Raw genomic sequence first — 20,905 nt, forward strand, 5'->3', positions numbered from 1 at the left:
GAAACAAGTTGTCAACCCAGTTGTTATGGCAAAATTATTGGATTACAGCCGAGTTGTTTACACATCAATATTCACTTTCCTTCAAAAGCTATCAGCTAAACGTGTACTGTGTCAGCCATTAGAGCCAGTTAAGAGCCATCTTTAATGTGGTTGCAAAATGTTTGGGATTCTTCAGATAAATGAAACCTTAAAAATAAGAGAGGGCCAAAGTCATTTCAGATAATTCCCACAGTGGCTTTAAAAAATCAGTAAAACTCTGAATTAGAAGTGTTCATGTTGTTTTGGCTTTCCCTGTTCTCAGGCCTGTGTTATGCTGCTCTCTAGTGGCTGTGACTCAAATTAGAAATCAATACTAATGAGAGATTGAATTTACAAGAACTATTTTTAGCATCATATTTTTACACTTTTACACTCTAACAATATGAAAATGTAGGCATTAACATGATATGTCTACTTAGAGCTGCATGCATTCTGGTAATATTGACAGAATGATTTTGAGGTAAATCAAAACACATATGAATATGGCACACGCCATGTAGCAGATACATATAATGTGTTCTCTTACTCATTCTGTACGTCTGTCATAATTCTTTCTTTTTTTGTAAAATTTCTGAGACAGACAATGAAATGTATAATTAACTTCAAACACACTGTGGCCACATCTCTAATGTATTTTCTTGAACTGTGTCTTTCATTTATCACAGACTCATGCAAACGACAATAATACAAACGGTATAGTGCTCTTACTTAGCGCATATCTTGTTGTTTGGATGGTCTTGCAGTCTAGCGTACATGATCCATTCAAAGCAGTACAAAGGATTACGATGACTCGTGACTGGCCTGCATTAAAGAACGAACATCAGATAATGCTGAAAAACTCAAAGAACCCGCTTTATTTAAAGTCTACACTGCACAGTCTCAATTGCTATGTTGTTAATGTCTGTCCACAGATAGATATAGATTTCCTATTTTAATGAATACAATATTATTAAGAGCTGTTCTTATTAAATACTTTAGAGCTGCAGCAATCAATATTTATCAATTGACGAAGTGTAACATGGAAGAAGCGGCTCTGTTGACCAGATATTTAGAGGTGCAGAGTGACTTCTCTACAGACAGACACGGACCACAACTTCACTGTAATCTCATTTGCAGCTGCAGGAAGCAGCTGTTTGCAGCAAAAGAAACTGGCCGGCACTTCAAACAAATCAGCGCAAATCACACAGAAAATGTTTTCTGCATCTGCTGAACATAGATGAGCTTTCAGATATATTGGTGGATAGTTGAGATTAAAATGATTATTGGATTTATACTTGTAAAGACAAAATCACAACTTTAAATGTTAAATGTTTAACGGCTGCTGGATGAGTGAATATCCCCAAGTGGACTAAGTAGTCAATGAGTGCACCTTCAAGGCCGAATCTCCATGTCCGACACAATCCACAATCCAATCTATATTTACGCCCACTGGATTCGCTGCCTCACCTTTAATCTCCTCCCATTGATAATCTGGAGTGAAGCCTGTGTTGGATTCTCTCTGCTGGCAGATGAAGCATATGGCTGCAGCATCTGTGGGCCGATTTACGGCCAAGATCTCCCTGCTAGGCTGCTACGCAGCTGGGCTAAAGCACATATCTCTCACTGACAGAACCTGATTGAACCCCTCTCCATGTGTTCTCGATGGACTCCTGCCTTTGTTCAGGTCAAAAACTTGACACATTGAATCCGCTTCGACTGTTACTTTGAAGTAAGAGTGCTTCATATTGATAGATGTGTGATGTTGAATGAAACTATAGACTCTACATTCAAAGTCACCTCAACATCCCCCGTTAGCTTGTGTATTGCAGTGGTAAAGCTGTGAGTTGGCCATTTTCGGCCGCGGTTAAGAGAGCCATTTTTATGTGACCGAAATTACAAAAGCCTAAAATGCATAATAATGATATTGATGCAACAATACTACTTGGCCTCTATGTGTCAAATAGTTTACCATCATTCATTCATTCAGCACACACAGAACAACAGTTCATTCATTCTAGTTCAGGTGTTAGAACTACATTTTGAAACTCTTATGCAAGACGTGCTTTCGTTGATGTTTTAATTCATTGTAGCATATCCTCTTAAATAATATAATACATTTGGATACAACCAAATACCTAACCCTGAAAACATTAGGACACGTGTCCCTGAATCCAGGGCTGACTCGACCAACTCAACCAACAAGTAAGTGACCAGTGGCCCCTCAGTTGTTCAATATTGCATTGTAAAATGCTAATGTGATGGATACTTTGATTGTTATTTGCATACGTTGCATGAACGTGTTCTCTATATAAAACCGAAATAAAAGGCTGTGCATTTACCAAAGTACAGAATGTGAAGCTGCAACATACCTGCACCTTCACAGAGCTAACACTGCTAACAGTGCAAACCTTTCATGTGGTGCAAACTGCAGCAAAAGTGTCATCTGCGTGTCCCTGAGTGGGAAGGGGAGGATGGATGTGCTGACACGATGCCGGCTGTAACCACAGTAAGACCAGTGAGGTACTCATAGTATTTCCATTACTGCGACTTCTGCCACTACTGTTCTTTTTACTGCTCTACGTTTCAATGACAACTTCAGTTACTTTGCAGATTCAGTTTAATAATGCAAATACAGAAAATATAAATCAACAAATGAATTTTAATGTATTGTTGGTTAGGATAAGACTTGGAGGGTAATTTCCAAGCCGTAATAAGCCATTAAAAGGAGCTTTGTACTTTACCAGTTTACCTGCTTTAACATTTAAGTACCCAGTAATGGACATGAAATCATGACAAAATAATAGAATGGATATTCTTCTGAAATGAGCCGTGTTTATACTTATGATCCCAAACATATATTTCTACACTTTGGTGATGCTGTTGTGTTTTTTGCTGCCACTTGTTCCAGTTGTGGTGCTCTTGGAAATCCAGTCCAGGTTTTGTTCTTTTTTTTCTTCTTTTTACTGGGAAAGCTCTGCAGCATCCCCACACGTAGCCACACACACACACACACACACACACACACACACACACACACACACACACACACACACACACACACACACACACACACACACACACGAAGTTACACTATTAAAGTAAACAAAAACATGTACAGATAGATTACCCTAATACACATAAAGCAGCGCACGTTAAACTCTTACATTGCACGCGTCCTGCAATGTCTTTATTTAACTAGAATGCTACAATTTTTTACCGTCATTTATTCTGAAAGAAAAAGCGCGAGGGATTGAATGTGCACGAGCCTGGCTGGATAATCTGCAGTGCATGTTAATTTGGAGGGTGAAAACTGAGGCAGCGTGGTCCTTTTTTTTTTTTAAGAAAAACAAAAAGTGAACTTCCTGTTTCGGGGTGGTCCACGGTCTGTGGAGAAAAGGAGGGAGGAGGAGGAGGAGGAGGAGAAGAAGGAGAGGGGGGGGGGGGCGGGGGTGCACGCATTCCCGCATTGGCTGTGTGCAACCAACTCCGGGGGCTTCGAGGGACTCCACGGTCCGGACATGGGGCTCATTTTTCTGTCACCGTTCGCGTAAGCGGGACTCCGGCTGGTGAAAAAGCGATGGAAACGCGCCGTTGAAGCGGGATAAAGTTGCGTTCTCCTTTTGCTCTCCATCCGAGTGCGTCTCGCCAGAAAGTCGGAAGGGAAGAAGAAGGAGAAGGAGAAGGAGAAGGGGGAAGGAGGCTTTACTGCAAACGGTCGCAGTCTACTTTTTGGAACCTCCGAGCTCTTCCGAGGACTCCCGGGGTCCAAGAAGACCTCCACGCTGAATGTCCCTGCGTTGACCTGAGGTAAATATCGGCTGGCTCACATCCGCTTTGTCCAAAATCGTTGGCATCCATTGAAAAGTAACGCTGGATAATGAAGAGGTTTTTTTTACGTGGTCGGAACGCTGTGTTTGCTATTTTCCACCACTTTTTAGGATTGTTTTCGTCCTCTTTTCCACTAATTAGGCTGCTTTACGCTTCCTGTGCGCTGCTCAATTGAGTCATTAAGTTGCGTAATGTTTCGACTAACCGCCGGTTTTTCGGCGGTTCGATTCCTCCTCACCGCGATGAGGCGTTGGATGTATTTTCTGATGTGGAGAACACGCTACGCTCACACGTCAGAAACATGTTAACATGTCCTGCCTCGGTATGTTGATGTCTTTGGGGGAAGTGCCTATTTTGGTGGTCTGACTACAAGAAAAGTTTTTTTTAAAAACATAGAAGTAAAAAGAATCATCTGGCACAGCTTCAGGGTGGCCCGAACAGCTGGGCCCTGTAACATGAAATACTCGAGGTGCCAATTTCTTTTCCAAATGTGACTTTACGTCAAGACGCACGCAAAAACATCAGCATCACCGTGTGAGGCCTCGGGAGGCGGCAGGCTCCTGTGCATCTTGAATTAACGTGCTGGGGCCTTTTTTGTTGTTGTTTTCGTTCTATCCCGGGCTAAAATAAACATGCATTGAAGCCTCCCATATCCATCTCTAATCTGACCTCGATGATTTGAATGCAATCTAATTATCTGCGTAAGAGGTGACCGTAGCTGCTAATGTGGGAAGATTAGGCCGGCTTGGTCTTCATGCAGTGGCCCCGGACTGAAGAGCGTCAACACTGGACTCAATGGGACAGCCAAACACTTATTTATTCCAAAGTGACAGTGAGAAGTGCTGAGCACACAGACTCACATCCTCCCCAAACAGTATTTGCACAGACGCACTCTCGTACACATAGAGGGAGTGTATTTGTGAGCCACAAAAGGGTCTTTAGTAGATCTACATAAACAGGATAGCGAGACACAATGATTTATTTGGACGTTGTTACGTGAAGTTGTGGATTACGTGCTCGCTAATGTTTTTTTGTTTGTGTATGGTTTAAATTTGTTTTGCTGGTCAAAAGGGTTGTGATGTTCAGTATGTGGTGAACAGTAAAAAGAGAACGTAAGAACCTTTTTGTTTAGTTTGATCACAGAGAAAAAGAAAATATAAAATCGAGTGTGGGCTTTTTACAGAGGGGAACTCGGGCCTTTCTCAAGGTTGAAACAGGGGGACGGGGGGGGGGGGGGGTAAAAGAAGGAAAGTGCACTTGTCCTTTGGCCACGTGTGAAAAGCTCTGCAGGGGAGCTTCCTCACCCTCCCTGGTCTTTATCGAGTGTGTTAAGGGCAAAAGGCTCCTTAATGGGACTGCCCTTAAACAAATAGACCATGCAGGAAGCGACTGTCCCCCTCACCCAGTCACAGGAGAGGACTGATGCGGTTTATCACCGCCGCATCAGAGCGCTGATAAGTCTCTATCGGCCTGAATACAATTGGATTTGGTGGGACAAATTCCTTGTCTCATTAGGACAGAATAAACAAAGGTAGGCGGGGAATCACTTAAAGGGGGGGGGGGGGGGGGGGGGCAGTTCTACTCTTACCCGTAGCGCTATGTCTCTATTGGTATTATTTTTGCCGTGAGTTGCCTAGTTTACCAAGTGAGTGCCGAAGTCTCTAAAACCCCCGTGAGCTTGAGCGATGACAGTGGTCTGGAAATGAAAGCATTTGAGGATGGACCCCCCCCCCCCCCCGTAGATCTCGCAGTCGCGTGACACATCGGTACCCGGAGAGAGGCAGGCGGCAACAAGTGGCGTGTTATTAAAAACATTTTTTAAAAAAATCCAGATTCCATTTTGGTCCGCTCAGCAAGAAACATGCGTCACGTGAGGCCTGTAACACCCCCCCCCCCCCACCCCCAATCCCCTCCCACCTTCCAGTCAGAGGGAAGTGAGGGAGGAGGGGATAGCGAGAGAGAGAGAGAGAGAGAGCGGGGTAGAAAGACCACCCTCACTGGGATCACAGCCCCTCAATCAGGCCCTTTCACACCCTGTGAACCTGAAACAATCAGGGTTTAATAGCAGCTGTCTGTCTGTGCCGGCCCTGGCTAACACCGTGTAGGCTCACAGCGCCGAGCCCGTCGGCTTTAGAACACAGCAGACAGGCCTGGGGATGCTCCAAAGGACACATGAGCAAAGAGGACACACACACACACACACACACACACAACCAAACACTTTTTCTCCGTCTTCATCCCCTGCTACTCTTTTCTCTCCCCCATCCTCGAGTTTGGAGACGGTGCGCTCGCTCACATCGCCGGCGTCGGCGCCTGGTGTTTTTGAAGGTTACTTTGTTCATTGAGACCGGAGTGAATTGTTTTTTTTCGGGTTGCCGCGGTTACCGCCGGACGGCAGCAATCTGAAAGTCGCTCTTCCTGGAAATGTATCATTGAACACACGTGAGTGACACAAGAGGGCAAAGGCATTAGACACTTTAGAAAGCTTGACGCGTTAGTCAATGGCCGCACATATTAGAAAGGGGCGATGTCGCAGTCCCGCGAAATACTCTTGAGAGTCATTGTTCGTGGTCTCTTAGAGCTTTCCCACTAATTTCAGGGCGTATCAGACAAATTGATCTCCAGAGATAATCAATTGAAAGCAATAGAGGGATGTCAGAGGCTGTATTAGATGTCACTATTTCGGAGGACGAATCAGGCAAAGTTTAGACTGCACTTACGACTGGACGCACACGGTGATATTGGTTGTTGTGGCGAAGCAGCATCCAATAACTTTCCACTATTTTCTAGCATTTTACAGAGAAAACAATTAATCAAGTCGTCAAAAAGCCAAACGACAGATTCATCAGTAATACAAATGACTCCATCCATCACCAACACCTCAACCGTAACCACGTATGTTTATACTGACTTGTATACGTACTTGTATACATTTTAATGTAATGCTGGCCAAATTATATTTCATATCAACATAGAAATACTGAAAGTATAAGCAAATTGCTCACTGAATTATTTCATCTGTTTACTCTTGCAGACAAACATCTTACTGAAAAAAAACCGAGCTAGAGTGACTTGAAGCAAAGTTTTTGTTGCCTTAAGCTTCGGTCTCAAACCCAAATCTCCTCATTTTCCTGCTCGCTACATAAAGAGATCACTACTTCCTGTTTTGCCCCCAAACTTTGCCGATGGCTGAAATTCCTCCAACAAGTTGATGTCTCGATCCTCGGGCCGAGTAACCGTTCTGGTTCCTAATATAGAATAGTGTTCTAGAATAGTCCATCCTCTAATGCCTTGAGACTAGACATGAAATGTTAAGTCACATGTGGTACTGCAGGCAGCAATAAGACAGCATTGTGTGTGTGTGTGTGTGTGTGTGTGTGTGTGTGTGTGTGTGAGAGATACAGATTTAACCATCAATGCTGACTGCAAAAGGCGGAGCCGTTTTTCCCATCGAACCTCCTCCTCTGAATGAGGGTGGCGTTTTTTTTTTTTTTAAACGTGCGTGTGTGCGCATGTTTGTCAAAGCATCTCGGCATGTTGACTGTTAACTATCATCTCTCATGTGGTTGATATTAGAAATCAAACTGGAGCTAATCGGATCCAGGTGAGATTGTGAATTGCTCTCACATGCACCCACCAACCCACAGTGGCACTCACTCATTTCCTCGCTGTTACGTTTAGCTCGGTTTGCAACAATGGGCTTGTGGTCGGGTTCTTTTTTCTTTTGAGAGCTGGTGGTCGTCTCTGGATGAAAAAGGTGAAACATTGGCGGCATCTGTGGAGCAGGCAGAGGGGAAAAAAAGATCCTGTGATTTCTTTCTTTCAGTTATTTCATAAAAAACCAATCGAACTGCTGCAGGATAAATTAATAGCTGGGGGAGTTTCTTGTTTGCAGATGTGCGTTTGGGCTGTTAAGATTTTGTACACGTGTGTGTGTGTGTGTCCTTGTACACGTGTGCCTTTTCAATGTGTGTGTTCTTGGCCGCTGATGACTCAACGCCGCGCCGTCCTAAATGCGAAGAGGGGGCGGTGTTTGTTATTTCACCAGGTTGCCATGGCCACAGTGCGTTCGGGTGCTGCCATTGTCAAAGTATTTACAACACATGAGTCTTACGCACCCGACCTCCTCACTGCCTGACGTCCAGCAATGAGACGCGTGTCTTCTGCAGAGTTTTGATGGGATTTGAGCCCTTTTTTTTTTCAGTTCAAAACTAAATTGGGGCGAAACACCACTGCGGATTAAAAGGCTTTGTCATTTCTTTCTTCCCTCGCTGACAAACCTGCAATCCGGCATTTAATCTTTAGGTGGAGACGGGTAGATTGCTCCTCCTTGTCCGTTTCTCTGTAACACTTCATTTTCCCAGCCGTTTTATGTGATAAGCTATTACATTTTACTGGTGGAATAATTCAATTCCATGAAGCGAGCCAGGGAGAGAACAGGAAGTGGGAGCATATCCATGTTGCGTGTGTTTGTTAGGACTCTTCTGAACAACAACAACTCTCTTATCTGAGATGAGATCATTTTAGAAGATTGTTGGCTCGATAGATTTTCTCGGGCAAAACTCCACACACGTCACCCATGCAGTGGTATGCAGCACGTCCAGGTGTCAGATGTGCACACAGATGCAACTGCACATGGGGGGCCAACGGCTTCTCGATCTTTCATTGAGTAATTATTTGAGTGCTTCAGCGCTAATTAGCATTTCCAATCAGCCCATACGGTACTGGAGTTTGAGTACTTGACAAGCACAGTTACTCATCTCTAGAAAACATGTAGAGCTTAGCATGGTCAAAATATGCTTTGAATTAGTTATTTAAGGTCAGGAAAGAAAAGGTAAACAAGACAAGGAATTTGTCCATGCATTGAATTCAAACTTTTCCTCAATACTATGTCGATGTTGAGGATCTTTCAGTCAAGTTTTGATACTAGAGGATGCTGTGCTCTTGCAAATTATAAATCTAGCATTGTCCAAGATTGAGGGCGCATATTCTCCTGCTCTGTGTAAAAAGCTATTTTAGATTTTAAATTTTAGAGTTAACGCGGTGCATTTACCGTAAACCGTACCAGTAAAAACAAAGGACCTCCTTGATGGGTTCCGAGTTTATAGTTCCAAAAATTAAATTTCAAACAATAGATGACCCAAACCACATTCCCATCTCGCTTTGTACTCATGAGAAAGGAACAGTGTGGTCGGCTTCCCAAGGCCACGAAAAAAAAGATTCTGTGTCTTTGCACGTTTACTCTTACTCTTCCTTTCCAGTTCTGTATAAATCTCCGTCTTCATTCCCATTGTCTCCTCCTCTGCGCCTCGCGGCGACAGTTGTGCGAAGCTGGAGTGGTTTGCCGATGCCACGTTGACCAGATAAGATGCCTCAACAGGAAGTCGGTCCTCATGCGGGGACGCGGCACAGTGACGCGCGCGCCGAATGCGGGCCGAGCCGTCGCTGATACGCTGACCCGTATCTGCTGCAGGTCAAAGCTAACGGCACCCAGTCGAAGGGCCTCGCATCGGCTACGTCAGATCGGACACGGCGTTCGGTCCGGAGGGCTTTGACCGCACTTCCCGAACTCTCGGCACCTTCATTCCGATCGATTCGCTGCGTCCGTTAATTGTTTTCGTCGCTGAAGCGGCGACGAATCCTCCGTTGAAGAGGAGCATGCGGTGTGCTTGTTTGGTTGGTTGGAGATAAACTGAAGCCAACTGACCGCATGTTTCTCCGGAGCATCAATAAAATCCTTTTTTTTTTTTTACAGTTATGTTCCCTGCGGTCCGGTGCAATAAAACGTAAATGGAAACTAGAAGTCTAACTTTGTCTAAAGTTGTTATTGAGAAAATAATTCCCTTCAGGAAACAATAAACTATTGGAAGGTGTAATTAACTTTGTTTCAACAAAGCTTCGCCGTCGCCTCCTTCACAGCAGAGAAGAAGACGGACACAGAAACAAAAAAAACCCCAGTTCCTGTCCATTTGTTGCATGTTTGCAAACTTAATCAGCCTTTTAGAAAAATAATATCATTGGCTCACGTTGAGAAAGAGCTTTCAATTTACATTAAGAGTGGAATTCGTTGGATCGGAATGAAGGGCATAAGAGAGTAAAGGGTGGACGGGAGAAACATTTCATTCTGAGTGTGGAGGAGGGAGCGAGAGAGAGAGAGAGATGCAGATTGTGTTAAATCCGCAGCGAGTCAGCCTCTCAAATTTATGCCCATGGGCTGCTTCTTGGGTGGGCTGCAGGGAGGGCGGCGCGCTAGCTGGAGCAGGGGAAAGTTGCCGACTCCAGACTGCTCGCCTTGCTCTGAAGCTTGGCTTTTCCTGCTGGAACACATTTACAAGTCAACCGTACTGGCTGACTGGCTGACTGACTGACTGGCTGCCTGACTTGACTAAACGAACTGACCTTTTCTGCCGCTTATTGAGAAACCAACTTTAAATTAAAAAAAACAAAAGTTTAAAAAAGTTTAGTTTTTGAGCTCTGGAAACTTTGTTGGAGGCTAAATGGAGAAATATTTTATCATTATATCATATCTTATAAGTTAAAAGAAATTCCACCCGTCAACTGATTTCCCTTTTTTAAGAAGTAGCGTGTACTGCAGGAACACGTCTCGATGCAAGAACTCGGATCAGATAAGATTATTCTGCCGGTTTGTTTTTCCGGGCCCACATGTAGCCCTCGACTAGATCTCCCCGATGGATATGACGAAGGAGAGTAGTTCCCTCAACCGCCAGCTGTGCGGCTTTCACACCAGAGGACTGAAGGCAACGGGTTGCCTTCAACAATCTAAACTAGTTCTCCCCAAACGCTGAAAAGCCTCCTCGGTTTCCCAGTTTCTCTTAACCTTTGAAAACGGGGAGGTTTCCTTCGCCTCGGTAACGGCGCAGACCTGAATACACAGCGAGGGGATGACATCAGCAGCATGCAAATCAGCCTGGCAATAATCTCAACTTCAAATTCACAGGCCGGTTGGTTCAGTTCACCGCAATAATGTGCTGACACACACGGACACACACGCATACACGTCGCAACAACCTGAGACCCGACGGAAACACACAAGCAACAATAAAGGTTGCTTTATTATGAGCAGGGATCCTTCTATCTTCTTATTTAAATGTTTATCAAAGCTTTGATTAACAAAATGTTTTGGATAAAAATAAACTTCTCGTTCAAGTTAAAACTTTTCTTTTGGGGGAAAAAAAAATGAAATGCACGTGGGTGGATTTCGCCTTCCCAGTGGTGCCGTTTCATTCCAGCCTGTTTGTGTCTGGCCCCTTTGTGAGCTAATTCGCTCTGAAGGTATTATGGTTATTGGAAGGCTTGTAAACCATTAAGTCTTTATTTACAAGAGAAAGAAAAGAGGGTCTGGGTAACTACGTGGGGGCGAGTACGGGCACTGACCCCACTGTAAGTGATCAGAACAACTGAATTTCAGGACATCTGGTCCTATTTGCAGCAGACTGCAGACCACTTCTCAATTACATAATTGTGCCCATTAATTACACGAGGCGGGCCTTCATTTCCTGGTAGCCAATAACTAACAAAAAGAGAGCCAGTAAAGAAGGGCCGTAAGACACACATGATTATAGTGAGTGTGTGTGTGTGGTGAAGCATGAGGGCAGCCCGGCGTTAAGAAGCCACAGAGCACACTGAGCGTCTGCGAACATCCACGAAGCTCGTGTTAATCCCCCATCTCGTACGCCGGAGTCACATTTCACAGCAAAGCAGGAGCGAAGCGACGTGGCAACACAGCTGTCGGTTAAACACTTGTTCTTGGTGTTAAAACAGCTCGTTGTTTTTCGGTAGCCGCTGTTGTTGGCCACACACAAAGCGTCCCGCTGATCATTCCTGCTGGAGAAGACCCGCAGAGAGGGCTCGCGCACGTGTTGCAGGCCCGGATGCAGGTGTGATGCTTTCGTACCGTGACTGCGTGCTGCCGAAAAAAACGCCTCTTTTCCCGCGTAAGGGTTATCGGTGCCTCCAACGTTTTAGCGTGATTTGAAAGAGCGTAAGAACTGATATTTTAAGCTTTTTGCAGCAGACTATTTTTGTGCGAAATGTTTTTCCCACCTGAAACGTGTGCAGGAGCAAGATATACTACATGCAGCAAGCTGCAGTTTGTCGCTCGCTGTAGAGTCTCTTTGCTTTTCGGGACCGATCCTCAAGAGTTCTTATTGAACTGTTCTGCAGGTCCAACTGGTGAAATCCTTTCATACTGTAAGATGGGGACAAGATGTCGATCAGCTAAGTGAAAAATCATGACAATGCGCCTGTCGCAGCTGTTGTTTCTCCAAGCCCAGAGCTGTTGTCCTCCTCCTCCTCCTCTACTTCTTTCTCCTGATGCTCCTCGTGTCCAGGGGGCTGCAGAGCGGGGGGTCCACCCAAAGCACAGGAGCTCCCGCAGTAATGCACCTGCTAGCAGAAGTTTGAAGGGGGGGGCGCGGGACAACGGAAGAGTAACTGGCAAGGGGGGGGAGAGACGCAGCCTTTTTTGAGAGCGGGCGGCATGCGGTGAAAGGAAGAGGCTGTGAGAGCGAGTCTCTTGGTCTTTGGACTGCGGGGAGGATGGAGGCACCACGCTGGGCATTCATGTCGGGGCTTATGTGAGCAGACTCGGCTGAGCACAGCGAGGGTCGACGGGGATCCGCCCGCACTTTTCTTTTCACACGGAGAACGACCCCGTGCGACTCGCCGGTCGACCTGTGCAGGCTGGTTCTCCGCCTTTGGCCCGGTGCATGCTGGGAAATAGAAGAGAAATGCTGCCCGCCCTGTGTGGTTCCACTATGTAGAACGTGCACATAATCTCGATTAAAAAAAATATGGTTATTTTATATTCTTACAAATGAAGAGTCAGTAAACAGATCATTGATCAAAAGTTGCTTTGGTACCTTTTTTTATTAACGTTTTTTGTAAATGGAAAAAATATGGAAATTAGCTGGTTAGCAGATGTGATGTTCTGTTGATTGGACGACGGCTCTAGTAAGTCGTTGAGCATTTCTTTCTATACTCAACAGACCAAAGCATTTGTGTATTAAAAAGTAGGAGAAAAAAACACTCTGCCTCATCCACTCATTGTCAAGACACATTACCAAACTTCAGAAATCTAAATGGACCTTCTCGGTTCTGAGTATTTTGAGTGAATTACATTTTTTTTGTTGTTCTCTATGTTTAATGTTCTCTGTTGAAGCTGCTGGACTTTTAGCTTCACAACCTTTTTTAAGATTTAAATTGAATGTTTCAACATACATTTTCACCGTGCCTCACTAGACACGTCTCTAAAATGAAGCCTCCACACCGAAAGCCTTATCTTAACTTCAGTTAACTCCAGATGCGCTGACTCGGGCAGCAGGTTGTGACATTCTTGAGCTTTCCCGACGGCGGATTGTTTCTCCAGCAGTTGGACCAACTTTACCCGTCACTCCGTTCCCGACATCGCCTACTCGGGTCGGGACGGCCAGTTGTTCTGCCGTGGAGCTTTTATTTGCTAGCACCTGTGGTCCATCAAGGCCCTACTCTGCTGACTCACTGACTGACTGACAGGTACACGCTGTCCATTGAAGAGGACATTTTCATTTGTGATACGAACGTAAATGTGCTGTAATGCTGTAGAGATCAATCGCTGGCCGTTCAAAGTTTTGAACACGGAGGCCCACGGGATCCGTTCAAAGGGGTTATTTATCGACTCGTCTCCCCGTGCGGCTGTGGAGCAGAAGTGTGGTCAGCACTTGTGTGTGTCAATGCGTCTGTGTGTGAATGTTAAGTGCTGTGTGCTCCAGCGTCCCAGATGTGGATGTTGTGCATGGGGCGATTTTGTGGAGCCGTGCTAGTTGTTTCACACCAGTCTGTGTGTTTTTTAGTCCTTGATCTACATGTCAGCATGTATTTATAACATTTTCAGTCGGATAGTACTCAAACTATATGATTTAGCATCAAAACGGTCCAAACAATGAGTTGCGTGTCGATCTGTACAGCTTATTGTTCTAGGAATGCAAACATGAATCTTCTTTCATTTAGAAGTTAATTCAACTGCAGGTGTTACAGAAATCCAAGATTTTCTACATAAAAAAAGTCCCATTCTGTAAAACTGTGCTTTTCCACTGTCCTTATGGGAGCCGATGGTCTTCAGAAGACACACAGTGTTTGAATCAAATTTTCACAAACATTTTCATCCGAGACTTCCTCAATAGATCATTGTTTCCGTTCCCATCTCAAGTCTGCCCCTCCTTAAATCTCTGCTTAAAAGCGACGCTTTGATCAGCACTCGGATCCGAAGCCAGGGATCTCTGACCTACGCCGGGTTTTCTGCAACTTTTTCATAACATGAAAACCACGACTTTTAACTAACAACAAATCGACATCGCTGCAAGTCAGATGCCCTCACGTGTCGCTCCAGTTGGTGGGGAGTTAAGCCCTTGTGGTTGCTCCCTCCCTCCCTCCCTCCCTCGTCTTGTGTGTCCCAGCTCACACTCCAGCTTCCTGTGGGATAGAGCCCGGCCTCGGGGCAGACGGAGCTCTGTTTCCAACCAGCGAGCTCCGTCACACATGCTCCAGCTTGTTTCGGCCGACTTTGTGTGAGGGTGATTGGGTGTCTCAGTCGGCATGCGCATGTACGTCTGTGTGTCTCTGGCTGTGTCTTTGTGCAAGTGTGTGTGTGTGTGTGTGTGTTTAGATGGTCAGAGATAGGGAGGGGGGAGGGAGGGGGGGGGTCTCTCTCTGGGTGGAGGTGTGTTTAGGACCGGATAAAAAAAAAAAAACTCATTAGAGGGAGATCACTGTGGTCTACACATTTGTTTCATCTCAGGGACAAGACTGTAAAACACGAACGGTCTCTTGTTGCAGTGGAAAATAAATAGTGTGTATACTTGCACAGAATTAATTACGCTTTTCAGTAGCATGAAAATGTTAATTCACCCTAGGAGATAAATACAGGAAAGGTCTGTTTGCGCCCTACAGCCAAATAAAATGTTATGTCGACATATTTGGCTTTTGGAAACGTGGGTTTTATGTGCTCGTTGTGCCGCTAAAACTTTGCATTTTGCCTTTTTAAATAATATTTAATGGAGGGGGGGGGGGGGGGGGGTGATTATTTTGTTGTGAATTAATCTTTTTAACATCTCTTTTGTCAAATGTCAATAGGCAAAAACTCATTAGGCCATGTTTATGCCTTCTAATAGCTAAAGTTCTCCGTTCAACAATTTCCAAACCCCGACATTACTATTTTACTCTCAAACAAGAGGGATGCTGGAATTAGGGACATGTTTGCCCTTTTTGCCTTATAAAAATAATCTAAATCGTTTTTTGGCCGCTTCAGTCCACTAATCTTGTTTGGGTCTGTAGATTTCTGTGGCTGAGAAGTCGTTATGCTTTCTTTCACACTGAAATGATTATCATCTCTCTAGTTATTACACAATTTAAATACGTGTTTTTGTGACTGTTTGTGGGCATTCTTAGTTTTACAGATCTGTGGATTAAAACAACTAATTGAGTCTTAAAATCGTAGTGACATTAAGTTTTTTTTATTTCACAATTTCTCTCAACAAACCTTTCCTTTACATTCTTTGTAAGCGTGAAGCTGAAGACGGTTTTCATAGGACGCCGTTAAAATGGTGTTCTGCTCCAAAACAAGCCGTTGCATTAACAAAATGTCCTCAAACATATATTCCTGCACACAGTTTCTAAAAGTCAGAAAACTAATCCTGTGGCTCCTCTTGGAAACCAAACAGCTCAGTTATATAATTTCACACGGTCAGGGGTTTGGCATGTTTATGTGGTTCCACATCATGCCTGATCACTCACAGGCAGCATGTTGGGAGACCGTCTGCGGCTAACAAACATCAACGGGATCTGTGTGTATTTCTGTGTAAGCAAAGCTGTGTGTCTTGAGTTGAACCTTTACACACACACACACACACACACACACACACACACAGTGGCTTGCTTTACCTCAGAACTTCTTGCCCTGCTGGTTGGCCATTAGAGCAGACTGGTGGTGTGTGGCTTACCACCATGTCATTGCCTGGATGCCTCTTGCTGTCTGTTGTCACCTATGCATGCAGGTGACATATTTCATATTTGCATACCTGTTTTTATTAACATGAGAGAAAGACAAATCTGTACCACAACCTTGAACTGAGTTTGAGACTAAAATAATTATGAAGTGGAGAACCCTTTTCAAACATAATATTATTGCATAACATTGCTGCTTGCTTTAAAGGTTCCGTATGCAGGATTTAGTGTATGTGCAACAACTGATTGTCAAAAATTAAAATTTTAAAAAATGTTAACAATTTAATTCCGATTTTGAGTTGACGCGTTAAATTAGCGAGCCTCATTTCTTTCTGTGACTCGGGCGAATTCTTTTGAAATTTGTTCCACGTGTTGTGTAATACCGCATCGACGTTAAGGGCCGTTGCCGTTTGGATGTGACTGCGACATCACCAAGGAAGAAACCGGAGTTGTTCAGAATGTGAGACTGAGAATGTGAGCGTGTTCGTACGCATACAACTACACCCTCGCCCTACCTACTGCAACCCTGCAACCCTCCCACAGGTCAACAAGGGAGTTGTTTAACCTCAGCCAAGTGGGGTTTGGAAGTCGAGGGGAAGAGAAAATTAGCCGGTGGAAGACAATTCACCGGCCCGTCCTCTCCGTAAACGCGCTGAAGAGCAAACGTTTTTTAACTTGGAGTGTTAAAAAAAAGCGGCAGAGCCCTTCTGCTAACTGACCCGGGGCTCTGAAGAGCTGCACGTAACGCGCGCCCACATTGGCTTTTGTGTTCAGGAGGGTCTTTACATAACCAAGCATATTGTCTGGCAACCAGTCGGCTACTGAAGGGCCTCGTAAACTGGGGAGGGGAGGGGGGGGGATCTGCTTGAGTGCAGGCCAGCAGCCGCGTTGAGAGGCTAGTGACGCTAAGCTAGATCACGGCTAAAGGATAGCTTGTTAGCCTGACGATACCTTGTGGATATATGCAATGAGCTCCCCCAGCAGCAGAGCGGCTAACACAAATAATTGGCTTGTTGCAGTCTATGTTTGCCGTAAATTAGGAAAGAACTCTGGTTCAAAGATGAATTATGCCCCTTTGAACACAAAAAAACGTCATTTTCTGAAAGCCTCAAGTCATAGTTTTCACAAAAAGTCACATTTTTGCCAATGTAAATCATTTTCTAGCTACCCAACGCCCCTCACTATGCTCCCTACCCCGTTGCTCCACAAAGCCCGGCCTTCTTCACCCTGTTTTCAGCGTTTGGGTCCGGGCCAGAATTCCCCTTGGAACTGCCCAGGATGTTGAGGTATATTTTTCCTCCCTGCGCCCTGCGATTCGTTTTTTCAAGATGTTTTCTTTTGGCAGAAAAGAACATTTTGCATGTCTCTCTCTTTGCACCGACCAGATCGCACCCCAAAATACTTGGATAAATACTACAGTCATTTTGATAAGTTTTAGTGGTGGGTCTCTCGCTGTTATCAATGCCGTGTTACGTTTTATCAGTATTTATAGGAAACTCCTGCACTCTGACTTCCACCAGCTGTCATCAAACAGTTGCCGGCAGTCATTTCTGTGGCAGCACAACAGGTTCTCAGTGGTAACTGATTGAGACGCAACGACTCATTAACAGCTCCACACTTCACCTTTAGATCAGATGATAATTACCCATTTATCGCTGACACTCCATGCCCCTCTCATTCTTCACAGCTCCCTGCCAAGACAGAGGAAGCTTTTACTGCTGTTCCTGAGATGTCTCCATTGTCTACCAATACACAAAGACAAGGTGTCCCTCTGGCCCCTGCCCGAGTCCCCGGACGGCCCCTAGTTGGACCACTGAGGGGTTTTTTTTCTCGCTATTGTCACCCCGCCTGCAATCACGGGGCACCGAGTGTGGAGGCGCCGGGGGGAGGAAAGGGGGGGTTGGAAGTGGCTTGTATGGGTGCTTTGAAAAGATGTGTGAAATAGGAGTACGGGTATTAAGGGTCTTGGCTCTGCTGGGGGTCCATTGTGATGAAGGCTGAGCCCCCTACTGGCATCCATGATCTGCTCCATTGACACAGAAGCTCTTCTCCGCTCCATGTGTTTTTTTTTTTTTTTTGTCTTTCTCACTTCTCCATCTCACTCTCTCCCTCTCGCTTTCTCTCACACCCTCGTCCCTTTGGCTCCCTTAATCAGCTCTTTTCTTTTTCTGAGTCAGAGCCAAAGAATCTTGAGGGTCTGCTCTCCTATCTCAGTTAACTGGAGTCCCTGGATGCGTTAAATTGGCTGTGAATGGCGATCACGGCCGGTCCATGTAGCTGTTTTGCCTTTCGGCTGCTACTTTATCTACACAATTAAGAAGTTCTGTAAGACTTATGGCCAAAAGTATATGGACCCCCCCCCCTTTCCTTAGTCAGGAGTGTAGTCAGTATTTTAGCAACTCCTGAAATGAAGTCTTTTCCACCAGACCAACCAAATCCTCTCCAACCACGTTTTATTTCTAATGTCCATCACGGAGGACGCTCTTTTGCACAAACGCTTATGCGCAGTTACACACATACACATCTGGAGGCCGACCAGTTCAATCAGCTGAGCAGCACCACTGGACTGGTCGGGATCCGAGGGCAGCTCAGTGTTTGTAATGAGGGACGTTTTTTATTTTATATATATTTTTTATTTCAAAATGTAGACTTAAACGTCTCTGTGACTGTAAAAAAGTGTCGTCAGAAGCCTTTCTCGTCTCCCTGGACACCCCACATATCCAGACACGTAACTGAAGACTATTGTTTTTAACATGAAATGCACAAAGCAAAGTCCAAGTCTTTTTCGTTTGTTCGTGGGAGAATAACCTACTAATTCCCACCTTTTTATATGGGTTTAAAACGAGTGTCCACACACTGTAGGCTTGATCGCCCAGTGTGTGTCACTTCTTCTCATCGCTCCGTTCTCCCCTCGAGGTGTTTGAGCTTGTGAGACGGCGTTTCGGACCGATTGGGAATGTGTGTACATACACCTGTTTGCACAGCGTTATCCAGCTTGTGTGAGGCCAACAGGAGTTGAGCGATTGTCAATAGCAGAAGTCAATAAAAACCCGTCATCGACAAAGAGAGAACAAACAGCCGAGGTTTGTTCAGGATTTCCTAACACACACTCCACAAGGATAGAGACAGAGGCCGGGGAGGGGGAGGGGGGGGGGCGGACTTGACTCCCCCTGTATAACATCAGATCAAACAGGGAAGTGGGAAATTATTACAGTGACTCGATAGCGCTATACTCATGCACAAAAATGCAAGCTCCATTTAAATGTTGCTTCATGCTTCTACTATATTTCAAAGTAGCAGAAAATTGAGTCTGTACCTCCAATATTGTAGGTCCGCCAGCCTCTGCAAACATACAGTACGTTGCCACGAGGGTCAAGAGTTCACTGTGTCTTTCGGTTAATGAACTTGTTTGACAAGTAATTTGCACTCAAGTCCTTACATCACAATAAAAAAATAGAGCAAACCCAAGAGGTTCTCTGACCCTTCGATGTCCCTCGTAAATGTCATCTGCTGTTTCAGGGGACAAATGTGCTGGCTGGCTGCCTGTACCATGAAAGAAAATGAGGACTGTGGGGCCTCGTGTATATAAAAAAAGGAAATTAAATCAATTGCTTTTACTCGTGGCCTCTAGATTACATCCAGAAATGACCTTTTCCTTATTCATTTTACTGGATATTACACTTGCACCTCCCACAACAATATGCTTTCAATCTCACCTTTTCGAGGATTTTAATGCACTTTGTAAAAAGAGTATCGTCGTTAGGAGCATCTGTTAATAAGTGAATGTTTGAAATGTGAATGACAACAGTGTCCCCGGCTTGCACTGTGGGATAAGCCGCCACAATAGGAGCGCAACACTATAGCCCTTATGCAAACAAAGTGTTCTCCAATGAAGGGGGCATTTAAAAATGATCGCACTCCACAAACAGAATACGACCCTCCTCTCTCTGTCCTGCTGCCCCCCCCCCATCACCCCCTCCTTAACTATCTCTTTTAGTCATTCCAGCCTTCTCTCTCTCTCTCTCCCCCCCAGTTCCCGTCGGTCCACGTGCCTGTTAAACACATTTGGCCTGCGCTAAACCTGGAGTGACAAATGCTCCCTTCCTCTCGTTATCAAAGGGCTACATGTGTGTCCCGGTTGTGTCGGGGGGGGGGGGCGATCGGCTGATCGGTGGAGGAGTGGTGAGGGAGGAAGGTGCCGGGTATAAGTCGGAAACGTGGAATGAGTGACCAAACTGGAGAATGAGGAGGGGAAAGAATGAGGGGGGGGGGGGGGGGGGGGGGGGGAACTGAGATTGTTGGAGAGAGGAGTGATTAAAATTCATCCCACGGTGCAAACAAAAGGAGGAATGAAAAAGCGGGAGAATGCAGCGGAGAAGAGAGAGTGAGTGTTGGGAGGGGGGGGCTAAGAAAGATTTGGGGTGAAAAGAAGATTGTAAGCCTCAGCAGATCCCCTAACCGCCCCCCCCCCCCCCCCCCCCCCCCCTCCTCTAAATGACTGCCTTTGACTCACAGCACAATTATCCACTGAGACAACGGAAAACAAGTGAAGAAGAGCGGGGGGAGGGAGTAGGAGATAGATAGATGAAGAGGGAAAGGAGGAAAGCGAGAGAGAGCGAGGGAGAACATTAATTATTGGGCAGGCTTCTCCTCCCCGAGGTTTGCGGTGACGGGCTGAACAGGGGGTCAACAATTGACTCAATTACAAGACAAACTCCCCGAGGGCCCTACAGCGGCACTCGCTGCGGCCCCGCCGCTCTCGGGGCAGCCTGTTGATTTCTTTTCTTTCTTTTTTTCTCTCTCCCCTTTCTTTTCTCTGACGGTAAATGTTTGCCCCTCTTCAGGTGCCCCTGGCAGACGCGAGAACTCCAGCCCCCGGGATAGACTTTAACCTCTCAGAGAGCGGGTGTCCTCTCTATGAAGAGTCTGAGGGAGGGAGGGGGGGGGAGAGGGGTGAAGAGGCAGAAGGAGAAGGGCTAGAAGCTTTCTCTTTGTCAGGCTTTATAGGCCGTAATGAATAAGAAACTTCTGGTGACCTGAGAGGACCGTTTTTTTTTTC

The 20,905-nt window shown here is 45.4% G+C and overlaps 1 protein-coding gene across 1 annotated transcript in view; it reads left to right on the top strand.

The window, feature by feature from the left end:
* Positions 1–3,453: 3,453 nt before the first annotated feature.
* The window catches only part of gli1 (GLI family zinc finger 1), a 39,329-nt gene continuing 21,877 nt past the window's right edge, over positions 3,454–20,905 (top strand). Inside the window, exon 1 of the mRNA XM_040204562.2 lies at positions 3,454–3,825. The gene's annotated coding sequence lies outside the window, so the exon portion shown is untranslated. The remainder of the gene's footprint in view (positions 3,826–20,905) is intronic.

This window comes from Gasterosteus aculeatus, chromosome 17, assembly GCF_964276395.1.
Source record: "Gasterosteus aculeatus chromosome 17, fGasAcu3.hap1.1, whole genome shotgun sequence".
Classification (NCBI taxonomy): Eukaryota; Metazoa; Chordata; class Actinopteri; order Perciformes; family Gasterosteidae; genus Gasterosteus; species Gasterosteus aculeatus.